This window comes from Mixophyes fleayi, chromosome 1, assembly GCF_038048845.1.
Source record: "Mixophyes fleayi isolate aMixFle1 chromosome 1, aMixFle1.hap1, whole genome shotgun sequence".
NCBI classification, from domain to species: Eukaryota; Metazoa; Chordata; class Amphibia; order Anura; family Limnodynastidae; genus Mixophyes; species Mixophyes fleayi.
The window spans coordinates 262,721,463-262,742,068 of NC_134402.1; the positions used below are offsets into that span (position 1 = coordinate 262,721,463).

Sequence of the window (20,606 nt, forward strand, 5' to 3'; positions counted from 1 at the left end):
AATAAAAAAGAAAACATATATACACTGCACTCATCACTTTGTACATTGACTTTTATCATCTACTGTCTTCCCTTTCCTAACCTATCTATCCATCTAATTTTATCTTGTCCACGCATCCACGCTTTTATATCTATTTGCGTCATCTCGCAGTTTTTCCCAATTTGGCATCAACTTTAAAATTATGACACATAAAAGAAATAAATTATTTTGGAATAATCAGTGTATTTTACAGGCTGCAATATAAATCTTCAATAAACAGACGGGTATTCTCTCTTATGGGATTTAAAAGGTATACAACAAAGTGTGTGAAATGGAAAAGCATGTTTTACACAGCAGCCTTCATATTGATGTAAAAAAAACAAGACGTAAGCACTGAATAGCTATTTGAAATATCAAGTAGCACTAAAATCTCACATACAACCTCAGCCTCACTTACACAATTCACGCCTCATTAGGGAGACAGTATTATACTGTAATCCAGGGTTTCCCAAACCCAGTCCTCAGGGCTCCCTAACAGTGCATGTTTTCCATATCTCCTTGCTGGAGCACAGGTGTATTCCATGTTTTTTCTCAACAACCTCAATAAGACATTTTTAACCTGTAGCTAATCAGAGCATTAAAACGCTAACAACACTAAGGTTAACTGAGCCACATGTCAATTACAAAAGAAACAGCAACACTATATGTGTGAAATTTGCTTTTCAAAGTTCATACATGAAGCCTGCATTATTGCTGGGATATGCGAAGGCTTCGCATATCCCAGCGCAGCGAACTTTGCAGCGAAGCATTAGGTCAGATCACACCCGAAATTCCAACCATCATGTTAAAAAACTGGAACTTATCTGAAATTATATCCCTTCATAATTTACATTATGTTATTGCCCTTTCACGTTTTGGGAGACGTATAATATGTATATTAGATGTAGTACATGTGTAGTATATTATATGAAATCAAGCATATTAGATGTTATGGTCTTGAATATCCCGACACTCTTGACACCAAGAAAACTTTAGTACAAACTCTGAGGCCAAGTGAATATATGACTCTCTTTGATTTCAACTAATAGGAACACTGAAAATCACTAAGCAGAAATCAATAGAACTCAATGTAGTGTTTATATAACAATAGAACTATTAACCACAATTTTGTTATTATGTTGTCGGTAAATTCCGATCCTGAGTGAAATAATACACATCCACTCTAGCTATGACAGCCCTAATAGTCATATTCTCCTCACCACAGAACAGGAGATAGACCAAAGTTCACAATATTTGTTTATCTATCTGTCCATCAATTAATTCACTACCCATACTTACTATAGTTTCAGAACATCTACTAAATATATTATTTTTCACAGGGTGAATGAGGGATGTGTTGAGGTCTTTTTACTTCAAATAAAATTTTGAATCCTGCATCCATTTTTTCCACAGTGCACTACAGTGCCAATATGCCCTGGCAGCCATGGGTACGCTGGCATTTGTAGTACTACAAGCGCCAGCATTCCCAAACACTTAAAAGCAGCCTGGGCATGCTGGGACCTGTAGTACACCACTGACAAAATACAGTATTACATTTAAAGTATTATCTGTTTATACAGTATGTTTAAAGAGTTATCTATGGAAATATAGTCTTTATCTTATTTGTAAACTATTTACACATCTACCAAGTAACTACAGAAAACTGATCTAGCAAACCTTACAAAATAAAGATTTGCTATGTGGTTACAACTCTCGAAGTCTGCCAAGAATAGCATATGAAAGACATACTGAACAGGAAAATGCTGCCAAGGGAGCCGGTGGCTGATTGCCCTAAGGCCTGTATTATTTTTACAGATGAGAGTAAGCAGAGTGAAGGGTAAGGCTTCCTTATTTAAATCATACACCTAATTAGAATATTAAAATCTGCAGCAGAAGGTCACCATGGGTTGATACCTATGCCATAAATGTAATCATGGGCGAGTCAGGGCATCTGTACAATGAGTCCCTTGCAAGTACTTTCACTGCGAGTCAAAAGATACCAACCTTCCCTGATACTTGTTTACTTTAGTCATATCATGGATTTATTAACAAATGTTGAGACCACTGTAGGATGCCAGCAAATGTGGATAATGATCATTAAGAAAGTGCAAACACATAAATGGGAATAAATCTTTAGCAATTAGTCATCAATTAGCTTTAATAGCTATAGTACAAGATAGACACTAAGGGCCTCATTCACTAAGGAGCGTAACTGACAATACGTTGCGTATAATGGGTCCAGAACTACAGCAATATTCAATTCATCTTCGAGCACAAAGGACACTTACTACAGTTTATGATTTCAGTGGCGGAATGGGGAGGGGACTGGGCATATGCACGTAGTCAATGTACAGTAAGGGCATGCCAAGTTCGAGTGCACTCAGCAGCGTCCGATTCAAGCTCTGGGCCTCTCTCAGGTACGCGATTTTCTGTCATATCACCAGCTACAGGTTTAGTCTTAGGGCTAGATTTACTAAGCTGCGGGTTTGAAAAAGTGGGGATGTTGCCTATAGCAACCAATCAGATTCTAGCTGTCATTTTGTAGAAGGTACTAAATAAATGAAAGCTAGAATCTGATTGGTTGCTATAGGCAACATCCCCACTTTTTCAAACCCGCAGCTTAGTAAAACTAGCCCTTAGTGTTGATTATTAGTGATGCTGGTTGAGTATCAATGCTAGAAAATGTGTTTGCAATCAGGAGCAACTGTAAAATGTATTTTATGTACAGTAGACATTAATTACATCTCAAAAAATGTATTTCACGAAAAAAAACACATTTTTTTATTTTTTTAATGTTTTGTCATTAATGACTATATTATTAGCAGATGACATTATTTGAATAGTTTTTATTTTTTTTCTGTGTGTTCTTTTGCAACTTGATATTTCACATATATATTGGAAGTATCCAGCAGCGTCCTCCCGAGTATGGGCCTGATGTAGATTCGGACGCAATTTACTCTGAAATCATAAGTGTAAATTGCATCCCGTAATTTACACAGGATTTCAAGAGATCCCAGCAACTTAGAATACTATGCAAATTGCACAAACACACCTCTTTATCTGCCTTTTGGCCCAGTGTGCATGCTACATTTAAGTGTATTAGTAACAGCAGCCCTGTAAAGCAGATACATTAATAAAAATCCTGCTTCTCTCCCTTAAACAGCACAAGGCTTGGTAAAGCTATCTGGGAGGGGGTACACACATTATTTAAAAATCTAATTATTTTTTTAACTTCTTTTTTGAATACAGCCTGGTTTGCTGCACAAGGAGAAAGCACCCGCAAAAGAGAAAATCTCCAAGAGACCTATCTGTGGCTGCTTTCAACACAACATAGCATCCAAAGTGCGTGAACACGCCTTTATATTACTAGGCTCTTCCACTACCTTACCCGTTCCACCTCTCTAAGCACAGAGAGGTGCAAGGGGGAGATCCGTCTCAGTCTGAGTGCAAACTGAGATTGATCCTTGGCTAAAAGTGCTATTTGCGCTGAGGAGTTGGACTTGCGTCTGACTCTACATTAAGCTCTATTAGAGCAGAGCGGGCCTAGACCCATATTCATTACTAGATGTATCTTCACATCCGATCCTTGTTGAATAACCTCTCATGATATTTACAATAAATGACCCCAGTTCATTTGGGTTGTCTACCAAAAATATAAAATTTCCATAGATTTTGCCACTCATGACATTGAGCTGCCCACACACAAAGTGCTGGATTGGTGTCACCGTATGTATGGTTCAATAATAAACAAAGCATAATATAGCAACCCAATCAAAATCAATCAGATTATTATTAAACAACTTATAAAATGCAGACAGAGAATGATCGCTATCAGCATATATGGCCTGCAGTCTTCCCGCTGTTCAGCTAGACTTGCGACGGCCTGGTTCTTGTCCAATTTGGTCACCAATGTGTGTGACTAAATTGGCTAGTCACTGAGTTCCCAGCAGCAGAATCAGCCTATGCATGGCCAGCTTAACACTATATTGAGGGCTTGAAAGAATAAAACCCATAATTCACAATGTTGCAACAAATTGAACTGGTGAGAAGCAAACTGAGATCTACCATGTCTGAGAAAGTTATGGACTTTAGTAAATTTACCCCTTTTGTCAATATGAAAGTAGAGTGAACAAAATGTGAATAAATGTGCAGTAACCTGGCAAAAACCTAAGGAAACAAAAAAAATGATAAAACCAAAGCCAGTTTTTAGCTAACAGGACATTCCCAATGGAAACAATTAGGCTCATTTATGAAAGCACTAAAGTGCAGACCCCCAGTGCAAATGTCATTTTATGCGGTCACCATTTATCTTAAAATGTTTGAGTGAATTTACTCCTTTTATGGGTAAGCACATAGAGTTCTGGGCCAAGACGTTGGCATCTGCAGGGGTTGCATCTGATGGAGCATTACTTAATGAGTAATAAATTAGTAGCCTGGGCCAGAGAGCATTTCCATAATGGTTTGATTTGTACATGTCCTTAAAGGCATGGCAAACCCTTTGTACCTTCAAGGAGCACTTTTTTAGGGAAAGCACATTTCTAGGTGCATTGTACCATTGTAATAAATACAGTCAATCAAAAGTGACATTTTATGAACAAGTTCCGAGGTCCCCTTTTGACCTGGGAGACAAATACATGTAAATGGTCAAGGCATTTCTACCAGCTCACAGCAGCACAAAAATGGGTGCGAAAAAAGACGTGCAGGCATGGCTTCCCTGATGTGGGTATAGTTTTAGCCAATAAATATATGAAAAATTGTTATGCCAAAGAGTTATAATTAAATACAACACATACCAGCCCCATGTGACAACTATTTAATGCATAGATTGTTCTAGTGTACTATATGCAATACAGGGAACTTTCAAGTTGCGCATATGCAATGCAGAGACCATCCTGGCAGACTTCTATAGAATTCAGAGAGTATTCTAGTGACCCATGTACAATTGTCAGGATCTGAATGCTATACAGGAAATTTCATAATCTGTATACTTATATTGCCAAATACTAATATACCGAATCAAAACAGGTCAAGCTTGCAAAATATCCAGTCTTTAACATAGGGGGCTATCATATGCATAGGAACAGTACATGGGTAAATGATCCAGTTCTAATCAGTGATACCAAGGTGCGCTCCTTTAAATTAATGAAAAGTGAATAAAATCATTTGAGAGGGTGCAACCAAGACAATTAAGACCGCTGCGTATGTGAAAAGAAAAGAAAAAGTGGTTTGGCGCTCTGAAATAAGCAATATATAAATCATTATGTGTCAACATATACATAAGTAGGAGAATGTTGTACACAATATAGTAGCTATGTTGGCATAAGCTCACCTGTCAATGTCAAGGTAATGCTCCAGGATACTTCCAGGGACTTCAGGGAGAGCTGTAACTAGGCCTTGAGAATTGATAAGCCACAATACTTTATAATGATAGTAACAGGATAGTCCAAAATACATAGATACAGATAGGCAAAGTTCATGTATTTCAGAATATAGAGAGGATTATCTGGAGCACAGTAACAAACATTAGAGATAGCTGCTACATAGAGAGTCTGGAGAAAGTGGAATTGCAGACCAATCTGTAACGGAGTACAGCGCTGACAGTATAGTGGTATGAACAGATAACAACCAGGTAGTAGAAGCAGGTCAGACAGTCGCTTCTCATAGAAGGAGTCAGCAACAGGTTCTGAGAGTACCAGTAATTCAGGACACAGAGGAACAAGACCACATTCAGAGGAGGGCTGACAAATTTTAGCCCAGTGGGCAAGATTCGACTATTAGGCACATTTTAAAGGAAAAAAATTGAAGGTGGTCCAGTGACCTAATCTAAGGTAGTCCACTATGGGACCGGCCCGGGGGGCAGATTGCTCCCTGCCCCACAGCCCAGGCTGCCCCTGGCCACATTAGTAATGAAGTACATTGAAGGTACAGCTGCGTACAGTGATTGGTGCTCAATTAATGAAAATGGGTTCAGCATCCACTCTGAGATGTAACCAATAACAAAGTTCCTTTAACAGGTAATCCGAACTCTAGAAGACAAAGTCAGATTATGAGGTAGTACAATGCTGACACGGCAGTATGCCATAACAGTTGTCCGAAATATTGAAATAATTTGAATGTTCGTTCTCCAGAAAAGACGAATAGGACTAAATGTCTCTTAATCATTGTCAAAGTGCACAAATCCAGGAACAAAGAAACAAAAGAAACAAATCATAGGGTCAGAGTGGCAGTCAAATAACAGCAGTGTTCAGTTCAGAGCTGGGTAAATTCCCTGACACACAGGTTTTATCAGGAATATTGGTCACTGGTCAGGGAGACTCAATAATTTGTCAAAGTATCCTTGCACTTACTGGACCTTATAACCACAGCTATGCACCCCAGCACCTGTGCAACATCATTGCTCATCAAGACACACCCTTCTTTTGGACATAGGGCCTCATTTATAGTCGGACGCAATGTGCGTCTAAGACTTACATGACAGAGTAGGAGTGGGAATGTGCCGCAGCTTGGTAGGGTATTACGAGTGGCATGCAACCCCAGTTGCGTACCCCTCGTAATAGCCTACCAAGCTGCAGCTAGCTAGCTACTTGTGCCACCTAATTAATGTCGCACTTTATCTGTCTTTTTTGATGTGTGTTCCACCTGTGCCTTGATCTGACTAGGGTAGTTTTTGTGGGTAGACGCCCATAGTATCTAAATTATTCATGGTCACGCCTACATAACTCCGTGTTCCATCCTTTACCTCGTACTGAGATACAAGCTGTCGCAAGTGTACACTGCATCTGAAAAACAGACGCAACTGGAGGGAACTGTTGTTTACTGCACATGCCCGTCAGTGGCAATGTGCAGGATGCGCCTGAAATGGACTTTGCGTCGACTCTAAATGAGGCCCATAGTTTCTAGCATATTTTTTATATTGTGCTTTGCTAATGATATACGTCACTAGGCCTCTGACCTCTAATGACGTACTCCTTTGAGCTCTAGATGCCATAATTGCTGAAACAGTTTGTGATAACAATACAGAGAGTATTTTGGTGACAGCATTCTAGTGATTTTTATACAATACACAGTGTATTCTAGGCACCCATATACAATACACACAGCATTCTAGGGACCTATGGACAATAAACAGAGCATTCTAGGGGCTTCCATACAATTCACAGAGCATTACAGTTACCACTACTAGATTCAATGCAAACTGGATCTAACAATAGCTAAATTAGTAATTACTATTATTACTAAACCTTACAACCAGGCTTAAAATTCATTGATGATGTCACATTGTATTCCTAGTTTTTCTGCAGTAGAACCTTGGCATTTCTTTATCAAACAGTGTTAACATTTATGTTAATTATTGTTATTAACATCAGTCTCCGCTGTGACACTGTTTAATAAACCATGCCTCATAAATAATAAAAATACAATGTACCATTTACTGAACACTATCATTAGATCCCTAAAAATCATAGCAATGGCTGGCCTGCATTTTTGGAACCCAGATATATATTGAATGAATTTTCATTATATAAACTTGCAATAGCCAATCAATATAATATTATATTTGGCAATAATATTATGGCATATCAGAGTTTTAACACATTTAATTTCTATATACTGATTATAAAAATCACTTAATGTTACATTGTGGATTGTGCTATATATCTGACACTATAAACTTTATCAAATTAAAATATTGCAGGAAGGTGATCACATTGTGCACTAAAGAGCAGGCACGTAACAGGTCAGTAAATTTATCCATATCCAACTGGCATAATAACTAATTGCAATCTCATTATTCCAAGTGTACATGTATAGCCTAAATGTAATAATTACATATACTCTGACCCAGATATCAAGGATGTGCTAAGTATTCAATGAAAGTTGGTACAAAAAGTTGTGTCAGACTTAGGGACAAATATGACACATTTGCAATGAACCTTTAATTCTTTCAACAATCTAAAAGATAAAAACAACTTTCTTTACTGTAGTTATTTGTTTTAGGGTATTTACTGCAAATGTCATGAAATGGTGTGCAGTTATACATATCATTATGACATGGTATTTAATGATAGAACTTTGGAACAAAGTTTTGTTTACTTGATTGTAGTAGCTCACATACTTTCCCCTTTCTCAATGCCTGGTGCGTGCAGCATGCAAAATAAATGCTTCTGAACTGTCCCCTCACTTATCTCAATCCACAGAAGATGTAAAACAGACAACAGTATGTAAGATCATGTTAGGAGACCTGCACTTTGATTGTTGGATAGTTTCAGCCATCCCCCAATAAGATTGTAGAGTCATCCTACCACTGTGATTGGTGGATAGCAATTGCTAGTCAGTGTACTAGTTGCCATGTACTCGGTTTGGCACACAGTGAATGGCTGCACATGGCAGCTGATTGCAGAGGATGCTGCCCTGATGCTCCTATTGTGTTTAATAAACACTCGGAGCAGCCAGGCAGCATCCTCTGCCTATCTCTCAGCTGCCACACTCTGACAACTATTGTGCTGCCACAGCTCAGTCCAGCCCAAAAAGTACAAAGTGCATCAGCCCAGGTGGCAGATGCCACCCTGCTTCCTGTCCCTGTAGGGGTTCCCCTGCAATGTGGCACGTAGCACTATGCTATGCCAGCCTGGGCTAATTACACTATAACAGGGAAACCTGTAATGTGGTTTCAGCATATCTATGTCTGAGTGGACTTACTGGGTCACACATGGTGTGTGGCTTGAACTCACTACATCTGTATGCAGGTAAAGGTCATGTGCTTATCACTGAATTTAAACTACAAACCACTGCTACTGCAAGCTGGTCACATGGTCCTATCATTCGGCTTGAAACTGTCTGCTGTTTTAATGCAATAAATCTATTGTGGTTTAAATGATGTTTTCAATGTGTGAGATAAAATGCATGGGATACATGCTGTACATTTACTCACAGTGGGGCCTGCTGGAAATCATTATGATACCACATGCTTACCACTGTTTCTATGGGATTAATTATAATTAACTTGAAAGATTAATGAAGCTAAAATACAAGATGTCTGATATAAAAATAAACTAATCTCCAAAATAAATAATTACTGATATTTAAAAATGGATTTGGGATTGAGATAACATAAGAAAAATATTTGAAATCACAGTTCCAGTGTTGCATCATATGAAAGCGCTTGGTGTAACCTTCAATGGATTTTATTTGTACACAAACACACAGTAGAAGAAACTTAGTAATACCAGCTAATTCATTCATTGTGATGGCTGAGTATGATAAATAATTTAATGATTCAGACTTCAAACTGAAACTTTTGCCATTAAGCTTTACACTGAAGTATAAGTGGGGAGAATAATTGAAGCAACATGTCTTAGTTGAATTCAGCAGTCCTAACTGAAAACTGAGCTACTATTGTATCTCTTATTGTGTCACAAAAATACATCATCAGTCTAGTTATGTGGTGAATAATTTGTTGTCACAGTTGCCTGTCAGACCTTCAGTGTTAGTGTTCACTGTTATCTTATATGGATTGTCCTGAGAAATTACTGGAAGCAGAAAATATTGGCAAAAACATGATTATAGGGGAAGACACACAGCACACTCTCTGAGGGAGTTTCAATTGAGAGAGATGTGCTGACAGACATCAACGCAATGTCTGGCTACACAAATTACTGCCTATCATAGTAAAGAAAATGAGCGGAGGCACACCACTATGGAGAGCCTTCCTTCGCAGACTGTTCAGGAGTTCTTCAGCACATCACTCTGAACTGAATTCCCCCTCTGTGTTTAATGATAGCTAATATTCTGATAGGTGTTTTGTTTACTTTTGACCAAATGGGCCAGAATTTGCTATACCTGTGTTCCTGAAAGGATTATACTGCCCAGTCACACTGTGACCAAATTGTAGAACATTTTAAACACGCTGGGCAACAAATCCAATCCACCCCTGACTTCATTGGCCTGTACAGTAAGTATAGTGATTAGCCAAACTACATTTTAATGGTGTATAAAGCATATAGGTCAGTGTAGCACCTGCATATAATGAGGTTCCCTTGACATTGGGATGCAGGCTTAAATCTTTTGATCAAAATATGAACTAATAGCTCATGTTTTCATTTTGCTAGACACACACAGGTATGCAGTGTAAAGGATAAGCACTGACATCTGTCTTTTAGTTATTTAGATCAGGATTACATAACACATGCACTAGTTACCAAAGTAAGTGTACTTTCTGTAAGATGTTTTACTTTTTTTTATACAGTATCACTTTTTAACTGTAGGTATTATAAAACTTCAGTTTTATAAAATAAAAAATAATTTAATTTCAGCTTTAAAAAACTATTTTTATTGTTAATTATTGTAGATTTTACAATAAATAGTAATAACATGCTAGATAATATTGTATTCCATAAATAAAAATATATAATATGCAACAAGTAAACAATTACAAAACAAGTTACGAAACAAATATATAAAATGTAAAGAAATACATTAAACAAATTATAAGTAACTAGACAAGTATGTAATTAAGTATCTAGACATAATACTAAAATACAATAAATTAAAATAAAATAAATGAAATCAAGTTAAATAAATAATACTAACTATACAAAATATATATTTCCAATGGTCCCAAATATTAATATAAAATGAAATTTAAATTTTGATCTAGGAGTATACTGTATATCACAAGAGATGGGGGGCAGTCAATATAGCCCAGCCCGTAGGCCTGTGTTATGATACAAAGGATCTTTGGCAAAACCAAAGATAAAAGTCCTTAACTTTTTATTACATTGATACCTAATATCACTATATTACAAATGATAACATTAACTCCTAGTTTCAAGATCCTTATTTTTTTCTTATTGAAAACAGTCCTCTACTTTCTTTCTAAATTATGTGACAAATTTATTCCATTTATACTTATATATGTAAGGTCCATCCATCAATATGTATTCACTATGTTTTTGTCCCATTTATTATGCTGCATCTTTCCTAGAGCAAGTCAGTTTATACATTTATGAATGCACCTGTTGAGATGGTAACAAGCAGGTTCTGGCTAAATATACAGTAACCAGTAGAGTGCGCATAAAAATCTTGTTTACCCTCATCCTAGCATACCAGAACCAGAAGCTAAGCAACATAATTCCATCTTTAAACATATTTGTAATACAGCTTTTATTTACTAAAGAAATGTTTGTTTGTTTGATTACTGTTGACCTAAGGTCTACCCCTTGTAGAGACTTATGTGAATCTCATTAACAGTTTTCTGGCATTTCTATCTTTTTAAAATACAGTTCTGTTTGGGGATGCCTAAAGGCAGGGCCAGACTGGCCATCTGGCACTTCTTGCAATGCCAAAAGGGCCGATGGCTAAATGGGCCGATCCAGCTGGATGCCCACCCTAGCAGCAGACTCTCCTGGCAGCATTTTTTCCTCCCCATCAAGTGCACACAATGGACCGGAAACCCCGCTCTGGCCCTGGACTGGGACGATTGACAGGTAGGCTGGTCCCTCCCCCGAGACCAGCTGCCATACAGCGCTTGGCAGCGGATCATACAGATCCGTGTCTCCCCTCTGTGTCCGCCCCTCTCTCCCCATGACACCAGTTGTATCCCCTCTATGAAATGAGCTAAGCATGCCCGGCCGCAGAACGGAAGACTATCTATGTGAATGGCCTGCTGTGAGTTCACTCACACATAACAGATCTGTCTGTGCTTATGTCTTTAATGATAGTGTGTGTGTCTGTGGTATAATTTGAAGTGGAGGCATTATTGTGCATAAAGTAAACTAGTGCACTACTTTGGCACTTGGGGCAGTATTGTGTGGAATAATAGGAACTGAGATGGCATAATAGGAACCTGGGACACTATTAGGTGGCATAATAACAACTGGGGACACCAAGGTGGCATAATATTAATTGGGGACACTAAGATGGCATAATAGGAACTATTTGCATATTACGTTACCTAGGTGATGCTAGACAACCCCCTCCAGTGGTGAGCTGAGGCGTAGAGTATCCTTCTCTAGGTTTCCCTGGGTGCACACGCTAATGAAATGTACTGCGCACACCTATGTGTAACACGTGGGATGTGCACCACCTGACATGAGTGCCGCCGACGTGTGATTGCAGCAAGAGAGGTAAACATGCAGAATGCAGAATGCAAGAAGGTAAGTGTAGTGGGAGGAGGGGTTAATGTAATGTGGGATGAGTCTTGAGTTAATTATTTAATGGTGGAGTGGGGGTTAACCACTTAATGGTGGGTGTATAATGCTTAGTTGAGTATGTGCATAAGATATCTGGGTCTGTCGGTGTGCCTATGTAAGTGTCAGCGGATGTTGTATTTCTGCACCTATCATTGTGTTTATACACAACTCTCTTGTATAATACATTATAATTATAAGATACATATTAAGTATCCAGTGGTCTGAGATTTGACAACTTTATGGATCAAGTCACTTAAACTCATTGGGCATACACAGTTGTGTACAGTGACATCAGAGTGCTGTGCCAACACTTGTTATACCAACTGTGCCCACCAAGTGTTAGCTGTGAATGTCTCTGTGTGTTAGATAGCAAAAGAGACATTTAGCCGGAATACAAGGGGGATTTCATTATTCCCCCAAGATATGTACTTGGGGGGGGGGGGGGGGGGTTGACTTAATTTACTGGGGGTTGGAAATTAATCATTTATTTGTGGGTGGGAATTAATTGGTGGGATGGTGGTTATGTCTATTAATTTGATGGAAGGGGGTATTTAATGTAAGCGGTCACGTTGTTGCCTATTTATGGCTGTGTGGGAGGAAATATGTGTATTACATGTGAATACTATTAATTTAATTTATGAGCAGGTTAAAGGGAATATGCCTATTTATTAAATATGAATGCTATTAATTAAATATTGTGCTAAGTTGGGGAGAAATATATCTATTTAATAAATGTGTATGCTATTAATTTAATGTCAGGGCTGGTTGGAGGGAGAAAGATCTATTTATAAAATAAGAATTCTAGTATTTTAATGCTGGGGAAGGAGGGAGGCCTAATTATTAAACGTGGGTTGTATTAATTTAACTTGATTTTAACTTGATTTAACACTGGGAATGCTTGGAATTTTCTAAATTTCATGTACCCATTTTTTTTTCCAAATAGGGCCTTCAACCTACCAGAATCCACACAAGCAGCAAATAAAGACACCAACAGCCACATGTGGTGAAAGTGACAAGAACAGGTAGGAGAGAGCAGGACAGTCTGCCAAAGGTCCTGAATGTGGTGGGGCAGTCCCAAATTTGGGTGACTGTCTCGCTTAATCATGATTTGGTCCGACTGGAAGAATAGTTGGGAGGTATGTTCCACTTTACAGTGTACTGCTTGTGAAGGCAGAGCTGCGTGCATCTAACAGTAGTGCACACAGTATCGCCTGTGTATTTGTCTAAAATGATAACCATGTTACATAATAGGGGCCTCCTGTCTTAAATGCCCCATGGCCCCCCCAGCCTTATCCCAGCTCCGGTTAGCAGGAGGAATCTGATAGCTGCTCTCAGTCCCTGGATAGGACATAGCCTGCAGAGCAAGCCAAGGAGCTATAAGTCTCACAAGATTTGACAATCTCGTGATAATATGAGCTTCCCTGCTCACTCTACAGGAAGATCCCATCCTGATGGATGTCAACAGCACCAGAAGTATAGATAAGTGTGCTGGGGGTGTCAAAATGTGCCTTGGGGGCAGGCATAATGTGGCTGGAGAGGGTATGATAAATGTAATGTTTTATTATAATATTAAGGCCACATGTTGACTGCGCCCCAACACAATGTGGCCAGGCCCTTTTTGTCTCCACTGAGTAGCGGCGGTGCATAGTTTCTATACTACTCCTCTATGGAGTGGGGGGCAGGCCTTAAAGTTCACTGTACCTGTGTCCCAAATTTATCTTGGCAGTCCTATATATACCATTGTCTGATACTGGTGCACATCATCATCATCATCATCATCTTGAACTGAGGTGGGCCTGTGTGTTTTAAATGCCAGGGCTGATTTTTAGTCCCAGTCCTGCCCTGCCTAAAGGTACACCACAGACTTTCATGCCATAATTGTGGCAATAAACTACACCTGCCAAGTATTACAGCAGCACTAAACAATTATCTGTGTCTGTCCTGTGACCTCATCACCAAACACCTTGCAGCATGATTGCATCAACTAATGTTTGAAGCTTGAGAGCTAACACCAGCAGATAAGGTAACACAAAATGGAATTTGAAGTGGGAGGGAGTAAGCCAGATAGTCCTAAGACAGCATAGCAGATCTGTCACCCATAGCAACCAAAGTATGCAATATTATATCACAGAAGTGTAACTGTGGCACCTTACAAATCTATAATAATGATAATAGGAGGTTAGGCATTGCTATATCTTCTTTTTTCATTTAAGAAAAATTTTTATTGACATTTTTTACATCATTAAAAACCTTAACAACATGAAACTAAAGCAAAACCAACGCAGGGGTAGTATACCATGTTGTATTCGCAAATGTGTATTTTTGGGCCTACTATATTCAGTGGACGCCATTAGCAAGAAAATGAATTATGTCTCCTGCATTCTCCTCGCTCATGTCGAATCAGCCTTTTTATATATAGACAGCGAGTGGACCACTGAATACACCCTGCGAGAGAAAACAAGCAGTGGTGTGCATGAATCAGTCATCAGAAGGACCACTGGATCACGTGGGACACAGGTAAGTTATTTTCTGGGATTGGCTTAAATTTGAACATAAAATAGAATATTTACTTTGTAGTGGGTAGTGGTTTTTTTGGGGTTCACCCAAATTTTAAATGTAGTAATTGCAGCTTACCCAAATATATATTGGGTAAAATGTGCTTTAATTACAATTATTGTTCGTACTTACCTAACGGCCACACTCCAGAGACAACCACTACCTCTGTGAGCTCTTTGTTCCAGCCGTAGTCTGGTTTGTTATCTGCAGATGTTTATAATGGGCAATTCTGTGATAGCAAATTATATTGCTATATTATAACATTATAGGACATTATAAGCGGATACAGATATCAGTTGCACTATCACAGTATAGCAGTAACTGCTAGAACATATCTATTAGGTAAGTAAAGGAAATAAAGATGACAAATGTGGCATTAAAAAGGGAAGGAAAAGCTTTCATAGAGTAATTCTCCATTTTTTCCACTGAAACACTTTTCTCCCCTTCATGACCATACAACCGTACAACCCCAAAAATGTAAATAACTAGTTCTCTGGAGTATAAGGATACAAAATATGTGTTTTTTATACAAGGTTTGATTGATTAATAGGCCTCAGAGACAAAGGTATAAAACAAAACATATAAAATATACATTTCATAATTTTTTTTTTACATTTACATTATATCACAACTGCACACAGAAGCAGAACATCCATGTGTACAAATCACTAGGGTTGGAGTAAGTGGTGATAGAGTATCTTTTCTTGTAGGTGACATACCTTAATGCAGTATCACAGAGATTGGCTGCATCATTAGGCAGCACGGTGGCTCAGTGGTTAGCACTTCTGCCTCTCAGCCCTGGGGTCATGAGTACAATTCCCGACCATGGCCTTATCTGTTTAGAGTTTGTATGTTCTCCCCGTGTTTGCGTGGGATTCCTCCGGGTACTCCGGTTTCCTCCCACACTCCAAAAACATACTGGTAGGTTAATTGACTGCTATCAAAATTGACCCTAGTCTCTCTCTGTCTGTCTGTGTGTGTATGTTAGGGAATTTAGACTGTAAGCTCCAATGGGGCAGGGACTGATGTGAGTGAGTTCTCTGTACAGCGCTGCAGAATTAGTGGTGCTATATAAATAAATGATGATGAGGATGATCATTCTGGGGGGCTAGTTAGGGATCTGGGGTGGGAGATGGGAACCCAATGTTTTTATTGTTTTTAACTAACTTTTATCATGTTAGAGCAGACAGGATCCATGCACTCACTACTATCAGTGATCTATTAAGTATGTGATGCAGAGGAGAGCTAGACCAAATCTACCTTGCTCTGACATGGCATCCCCCAGCCTGGAGGGTCCAGGTGACATGACAATGACATCACCAGGTTTCCATCACAAACTCTAATGCAAAAATCCTGGTACTGCATTGTATCACTTAGAGTTCATATACTGTAAATTATTTCTGGCACAGTGCTGGAACCGGAGACTGTCACTGACAGCCTGGTTGCAGTACTAGATGAAGGGGGCACCCGAATTGGCACCATTTTTATATATCATTTTAATACAGTGTTTCAGAATTCACTGAAGGATGTTTTAAGTCATTTGGGAAGTGGTTAACAGGCTCAATTCTACTGCTCTTTAATGTGTTACCCGAAAGCATGAAAAGAGTGGCTTTTATGGATTGAAAAAAGGCACTAATTGCAAAAGAGTTGTTGATGGTGGCCTGTCTGATGTGGCTATTTGGACTGCTCTTCGAATGGCCAGATTTTTCGCAGTTTGCCCCAGAAATGTAGGGGTAATGTCAAATCCGACCCAGTTGTTGGGCCAAGAGGCTGTAGTGACCAGCTTGTAGACAAGTCTGTCAGCTGAGGCCACAGAGTCTTTAATTTTGACTTTTTCTAAATTTTTCACAGAACCTAAATGATTGCTCACTTGTACCTACAGTTCTATTCAGACCAATCAAGGGCATGTGAAAGAAAGTCAGAAAAATAATTATAGGCATGTGGTGCTATCACACATCCAAACCAAGGAAACCTATGAAGAGGTCCCTTTCCAAAGTCCTTCTTTTCCATGTTTCTTCTAGATAAGTGGAAAAAACCTTCAACACAATGTGCGAAATTTAAACTTGTCCTGTGGATTTTCTCATATTACTTAATTCAAGACGCCTTTGTGAATCAATCCATAACCTCCTATAAATGTGTATACAAAAAGGAATAAATATGTAGCCTCAGCCTAGTGAGATAAAAGGTAACTGAAGGACAACTTACACAGAATTTGTGACAGCCATGTATGTAGCAGCACACTCATGGGCAAAGTAGAAAACTCATATAGTGAAGCACTGTTATACTGTAATAATAATAACTTATAGAAAGAGCTGCCATTGCACTCACATTTGACATGAGAATAACAGGATTTTCATAGGTTGCATTTCCTGGAAACTAATACAGAAGTGTGAGTTGCTCAAGCAATATATAGGTTCATAGCAGGTGCTTGAAAGGGTGGGGTTTAGCCAGCAAAGAACAAATACAGAGAAAATCCCCCAGCACCAGGCCCGGCGCTCCCATTAGGCAAGGTTAGGCACTTGCCTAGGGCGCCGGGCTCTGGAGGGCACCACAGTATTCTAAAATACTTTAAAACTGTGCGGCGACCGCTGACCATACCTGTCACGGCCGCCGCACAGCATTCAGATGGACGGGGAGGGGGGAAGAGGCTATTTTGTCACCACCGCCGCCTCTCTGCTCCGTCTCCTCCCCTCCACTTACTAGTGTCAGTGAGTGGAGGGGAGGAGACGGAGCAGAGAGGCGGCGGTGGTGAGACAAGGTAAGTAGAGGAGGGAGGTGGGAGGCGATTTTTGCAGGGGAGGGGCGCCGCTTTTTTAAAAATGCCTAGGGCGCCGTGGATCCTAGCACCGGCCCTGCCCAGCACACTGCTATAACCAGCAAAGCAGCTGCTATTTCTACTTGTACATAAAAATGCAGGCTTTTTGGAGCACCTCTTGGTAAGTTAGCTCTCAATTTAAAAACACATATGTATGGCCCAAACATAGGGACTCTCACTGTTAAGAGTTAGGACCAACCGATTAGCAGAAATTCCTTGACAGGGTCTGTGGCTTACCACACATTTGCAAATGAGTGCAACTGAGAATTCTGCATTTCTATGTACAAGTAGAAGTATCAACTTCTTTACTGGTTATAACAGTGTACTAGGGGATTTTTCTTTGCAATTATATCCTGGACACTGCAAGATGCTTATATGGTTAACATGTCGGACTCCTTCCCGGAATTTCCTCCAGATGGAGCTCTCATACAGAACATAAAAAAATAGAAACTCATAGAACAGTCAGCTGCTTAAGTCCTGGGAATAACCTGCAGCAAGATGTCTTTTAATGTCTGGATGTGTAGCCAGGAATTACTTGTACCTTACACTATTAATGCATTTCCACCAAAGCCACTATCAAAATCTGAAGTGGAGTTTATGCTCGGGACTGGGCATCTGACGGATACTGTATGAACTATGCCATTGATGTGAGAGTAGGATACTTGGAAAAACTTGGGGAATATATTTTAACATTTTTATGTTAATATTGATTGCTGTGGATGTAAGCGTAGTTCCATAAATTAAACTATGGTTAAGAAGGTAATAAAAATATATCTATTTTTCTGTATCCATTATCGGTACTTTAAATTGGAGCACGATAGCTATGAGATTTGGAAGCTGATCGCTTGGTGATTAAAAGATAAGCATTGGAGGAAAGACTTGTGTCTTCTCTAGATTCATGCAAAATGAAGCAAATTAAGTTTACACACAGTATAAAATGGAGTTCTATGTCATGCATGAAAGCGCCATCTGGAGGAAATTCTGGGAAAGAGTCAGATATATTAAACTTACAAACATCTTGTAGTTTCCAGGATATGCAACCTATGAAAGGCCTATTATTCTCATCTCAAATGTGAGTACATTACATAAGATACTACAGTACAGTGCTTCACTATATGAGTTTTCTCCTTTTTTCCATGAGTGTGCTGCGCTATAGACGGCTGTCACAATTTCAACTTAGGTAAGTTGTCTTTCAGTTACCTTTTATCTCACTAGGCTGAGGCGGATATAAGGTGAACACCTAAGTTATTTTCCAACACTAGCAAGTTGAGATTGTGGTACATACCAAAGGACACACATGTTAGACACCTTTGGTGCAATTCTACTGTCATTAATACAGATTTTTATTGTTTGTTTTCTTTTTTTACACAATTTTGTTTGAAGCTATAATACATGGATTGATTCACAAAGACATTGGGCTAGATTTACTAAGCTGCGGGTTTGAAAAAGTGGGGATGTTGCCAATAGCAACCAATCAGATTCTAGCTGTCATTTTGTAGAAAGTACTAAGTAAATGAAAGGTATAATCTGATTGGTTGCTATAGGCAACATCCCCACTTTTTCAAACCCGCAGCTTAGTAAATCTAGCCCATTGTGTTGAATGAAGTAGTAAGAAAAAAAAAATCCACAGGGCATGTTTTCATTTTCGCATAGTATGTATAATTTTTTTCAATTACCTGGAAGGAACATTAAAGAAGGACTTTGGAAAGGGAATTTTTCCTAAGTTTTCTTCATTTGGATGTATGATAGCGCCAAGATCTTACAATTGTAGTTTTATTTTGTTTTACATGTGTAAAGGTTGATGGTCATTTGTTTATAAGTAGGCTGCAATCATCAGGAATCACAGGATTAGTGGATTTTCACACTTTTCCCAATCAAGGGCATGGTCAGCATATATAAACTCGTCATTGCCTCTATAACGGTTTCCTTTTTGTGCAATTGAGCTATAAACATTTGCTGACAGTTCCAGTACATAGTTCTTGTTTGCAGACTTCTCTGCTGCCTGACCCTTACATTCATTCAGTTTCTATCTGTATTCCTGCTTCCCTCTAGACTTTGTGTCATGCTTGATATATATATCAGCAGCTGCCTAGTGAAACCCTCTTGGGGGATGTGGCCTGTGGTCTTCTGGCAGCAGAGTCCAATTCTCCTAATGAATGAAGTGGCTATTAGAGTATGTGCTCCAAAGTAGGCTGTGCCAATCATAAAAGGCAAAAAGGTCCATGTCCTTGTTCTGTCATTACACTTAGTACAAGCCATGAACCTAGCTGTTGTTCCACTACTGGCCACAATTCTGAGCTAGTTAAGAAGCAGAAATTAAATAAAACCAACCAATATAATTCTTGCAAGGCCTTGTTGGTGAGATGGATGTGCTCCACACAATTTTTTTCTCTGGTGTGTCCTCTTGCTTTACTTCTTGACTGGAAAAGTTGTTCACAATTTCACTCTGCCAGTGCCATCTATAAAAATCTTCTCAGACATTTCTACTTATTATTCCCAGTACTACAAAATATTTTCTAAATGTGATGTGAAAATCCTGCTATCTGACTGTTCTCGTGGTTGTGCCATTGACCTTACACCCAGTACGTCTCCAGCAAAAATGCTTCCCTGCTTGCAAGGAGGGTGGAAATGCACTGTAATAATGCAAATCACACCATCAAACTGTCATCAGTGAACATTGAGTGGGCAGGATTATGATAACGCAATTAGCATAATCATATCCATTGCCCCGGACAATAGTTATGAAAAGTAGGATAACATGATATTGGGGTCTGGATAGGATTAAGAATGCAGAACAGGAGATACAACAGTTGCAAACGCAACTGGCCCCAGAGGAACAGGGGAGCTTGAGCTGCGACTCCATTAGCATCAACCAATAAGTGACAAGCAAAGGTGCCATGTGCACTTCCACATTTTAGCAACTGGGCTAAGGGTCCTCTTCTATGTCACTGAAGAAACCTCTTTTTAATATCAAAGTATACTATAACAGACTATTTATTTCAAAAGACTTCATATTACTTTCTGAA

At 39.1% G+C, this 20,606-nt stretch overlaps 1 long non-coding RNA gene across 4 annotated transcripts in view; it reads right to left on the reverse strand.

Moving 5' to 3' along the window:
- LOC142153039 (uncharacterized) overlaps positions 1-20,606 on the reverse strand; it is a 325,397-nt gene that overhangs the window by 25,800 nt on the left and 278,991 nt on the right. Inside the window, exon 1 of one of the 4 annotated variants that reach the window (XR_012691431.1) lies at positions 14,898-15,014. The exons of the other annotated variants lie outside the window; for them this stretch is intronic. This is a non-coding gene — a long non-coding RNA (uncharacterized LOC142153039). Of the gene's footprint in view, positions 1-14,897; positions 15,015-20,606 lie in introns of those variants that run through there. 4 annotated transcript variants of the gene reach the window in all.